At 43.3% G+C, this 3,812-nt stretch overlaps 1 long non-coding RNA gene across 1 annotated transcript; it reads left to right on the forward strand.

The window, feature by feature from the left end:
* Positions 1-2,079: 2,079 nt before the first annotated feature.
* Positions 2,080-3,445, forward strand: LOC118486700. Its single transcript, XR_004879582.1, has 2 exons — positions 2,080-2,891; positions 2,958-3,445. It is a non-coding gene; the product is annotated as an uncharacterized LOC118486700 (long non-coding RNA).
* The last annotated feature ends 367 nt before the right edge of the window (positions 3,446-3,812 follow it).

Consider the following 3,812-nt stretch of genomic DNA (forward strand, 5'->3'; position numbering starts at 1 on the left):
TGATGAAGACGAAGATGATGACGTTGATGCTTCCGGTGGTGGGTTATGATGGGCCTCCAATTCAGCCTGGGGAGTCTGAATTGGAGTATTATTACCGCACCTACACACAGGATCGAAGTACAGTTTATCACCGACCCCCCTGGACTATTATGCAGGGGGATGATATTTCCAACGATCCTTCCGCGTGCAGGGAGATTTTGGGTGGTCTGGGCACCCCATTTGAAACTGAACGTGCCCGTACCGCACCCCGTGAGCTGCGCATCAACCAACTTTCTACGATGCTAGTAGGTAGTTCCATTGTGGCGAATGCCATTTTGGAAGATTACAAGGTGTTAGGCCGCAGGGAAGAGGAAGCTGCTCGTTTGCGGGCCGAAGCAGAAGAGTTGGTGAAGGCTGCTCGTGCGGGTGCGGAGCAGCTTGAAAGAGATAGAGCTGCTTTTGATAAGCAGAAGCAGACTGCGGAGTGGGCTGCAACTGCTGAGCTGAAACAGGTTCGTACTCTTGCCAAGTTACTTTCTGATGAACGCAAGAGTTGGAACGAAAAGTTTTCCAATGAGCGCAAGAAGTGGAACGAATCTTGGGCTAAGCAGAATGACAATCTGTTTCGTGCTCGTCAGGAGTTGACGAATGCCAAGGCGGCAAACGTTGCCTTGGGCAAAGAGAAGGCTGCAGCTGAGGTGATTGCGGTTAAAGCGCAGCAGGCGGAGGCCCGGGCTGTAAAGGCGCTTGAAGAGGCCAAGGAAGCGGGGGCTCGTGTTGCGAAGGCCCTTGAGGAGGCCAAAGAGAGGGAGACTCGCTCTTCTAAGGCTCTTGAAGAGGCGAATGCCGAGCAGACCCGTTTGAAGCAGGTTGTTAGCAGCCTTCAGGTATGATTCGTTATTTTTGTTGTATTTTTCTTTCCGCCTTTTGAGAATGTTTACTGATTTTGTGAACTGTTGATTGCTCTTTGAAAGGCTGAAGTTCAGACCAGGGAGGTCGCGGTTACAGACCTCACAGCCCGCGTGACTGTAGCGGAAGAGCAGGCTAATGCTGCTGTTGAGGCCAGAGATGCTCTGACTTCTTCGTTTAACCATCTTGAGGCTGATCGTGAGTGGATGCGGTGTCACGGCATTGTGATGTCTGTCGTTAGTGACATGCAAAAACCGAAATAAACTAGGTAGCTAGCGTAAGTCGGATATCGAACCAGAGGAGGATTGTGGAAAGTGTCGAATGAAAAGTATTAATTAATTACTACTGAATTGGAAAATCGGTGTGATTGATTATAAGAATTATCTAAAGTAGCGAATAAAAATTAAGAAAAAGAGTGAGTGTAATAAACAATGATGAGAAAAGGTGATCACTCCGGGATTCAGATTGTGTGATTAACTAATAACTTAGCTGATTGTCATATTGGATACTATTGGTTAAACGATATAATTATCAACTATTCATGCAATGAATAATTATTCAACCAACAAAGTATAATCGGATTTAAACGTATTTATGTCTCTGTCTAACACAGGATTCGTTTGTCAAACGAATTATAAAAACGCAAGTAAAGACCGTCTGTCACACGGTTACAATCCGAACTCAATACATAAAAGTAATAAACCAAATCAATAGTGTCTTACACAATCATTCACCCGAAGTGTCCACGAGAGATTTAGCCGCTCATCTCGGTTGAATTGATCTTCACTCGCTTGATACCGGGTTGAAAACCCTCTCCTGTAGCCGACCTTTGCTGCCGGCAAGATGAACGATGTGATGATGTTCCGTTTTTCTTTTTATGTTTGCCGTCAAAAAGAGTCCACAAGCCCACATGTGCACGTGTATCTTGGCCCTCCTTTTCTGTGTTTGTAGCTAATCCAGTCCAATATGCGGCCCAATTGATGAAATGTGATGTAAAAATAAAAACCCAAAAATGTATGACGGCTGCACAAGACTCGACCCAAAAAGTCCCTCCTTCACATGATGTTTCTGCCTTTTGCATGCGTGTATATATATATTGTTAAGATGTGAATTGTGTGGCCAATCTCCTACCCCAAGATATGCCAAAAATCCACGTGACTGATGATAATGTTCCTAGATGTGCCTTGACTTTTGTTCACATGATGCCTCCTCTCTCTATTGATGATAATGTTGTTGACTTTTAAAATAATAGTGCCACCGATATTAATTCCCTCAATCTCTTCTCGGTTGTGTGTGTATATATATCTCGATGATGGATGATGTAAGATGTTTTTTCTCAAAAGTCCAATCCCTCTTTTACCGTGATGATGATGGTATTATATTTGTGATTTTAATGGCTCCCCATGATCTCCTTGGTCTGCGTGAATTGATGTCTGCCGCCAAATCAAGTCTCACGTGGATGGCAGTGATGCAACCCTTGTATTTCAACCGTAGCCTATGGTTTAAGAACCGTAGGTTACGGTACGGACATTCTGTTTCTTTCTGGATTTCCCAACTTTAATGAACCGTAGGCTATGGTATTTAACCGTAGCTTATGTTGCAACATATAAGTTCCTCCATAGCTGCATTTTAACTTTCGTTTAATGATCAGTAACCCCCTGAACTTCATTGGTTTCATAATTCTCACACTCACAACCTATGTATCGACTTTCGAATAATTACTTCCAGGCCCCTAAGCTTCATTTCAGCACATATTCTGCATAGTTGAGTTATCTCCTCACCCGAACAACTCCCGTTTAACTTGATACCTTTCTAATAATCCTCGTTGCTCGTCCCGTTTCATCATTAAGCTCTCTAACTTCGTCTTATTACGCATTTTACCTGTAAAACCACAAACACTCGTAGTTACTATATTCGAAACATATAATCGCATAAACCGCATTAAATCACACAAGATAATACTCTTAAGGCTCGTGTTTCACACTCTCCATCACATTGCACGTGTAAGTACTTCATGCCTTTGTGTTTACTTGGATTAGCATGTGAGTCTTATCCTTCTTTTATTGCAGATTGTTCAGGCTATCATGGATGCGCCTGAAACCGCAACTAGTTTAGACTTGGTCAAGGAACGTGCCCGCGATGCCGGTTTTAAAGCTGGTTACAGCCGCTGTATCGGTCACATAAACGTCATGTCTAAGGGCGGTTATACCGAAGAGCGGTCCGGGTTTCGTGACGTGGACACCGAAGTGCTCCTTAACGCGGTTGTTGCCTCCTTTTACGATACGTCCCTCTCTTGCGTGGAGAAATTGGACGAATGTTTAGGGGCTGCGAATTATGTAGACCGGTTGCGGATGCTGTATGCTGATGCAGAAGAGGAAGATCCTGCTGGTGGCGGCCAAGATGGCGCGGGTACCAGTGGTACAAAATAGGGTTTAGGTTGGCTAGTGTGCCCCTTTTTTGTTTTCCTTTTGTAAATGTTGGAAACTTCATGTAAATCTATTAAGCACCGCGTGGGTGCTTGAATTTTTTGAATATAAAGTTTGTTGTTCAATTTGTACAAGTGTAGTTACTTCTTGCATATTTGAACGTATGTATGCGGAACTCTACCCATTGTGAATGGGGTTAAGTATGCTATATACCTTTGTCGTATAAGTATGCGTCAATTCAGTCATTTGCCCCATTAGGGTTTTAGAATTGTGTAAGTTTTGTAAAAACTTGTATATCCGGAACTCTACCCATTTGTGAATGGGGTCAAGTATACTCCATACCTTTTTCGTATGAGTACGCGTCAATTCCATTGTTTACCTTTTTAGGGTTTAGGAATTGTGTAAGTTTTGTAAAAACTTGTATATCCGGAACTCTACCCATTTGTGAATGGGGTCAAGTATACTCCATACCTTTGTCGTATGAGTACGCGTCAATTC

Source organism: Helianthus annuus, chromosome 14, assembly GCF_002127325.2.
Source record: "Helianthus annuus cultivar XRQ/B chromosome 14, HanXRQr2.0-SUNRISE, whole genome shotgun sequence".
Classification (NCBI taxonomy): Eukaryota; Viridiplantae; Streptophyta; class Magnoliopsida; order Asterales; family Asteraceae; genus Helianthus; species Helianthus annuus.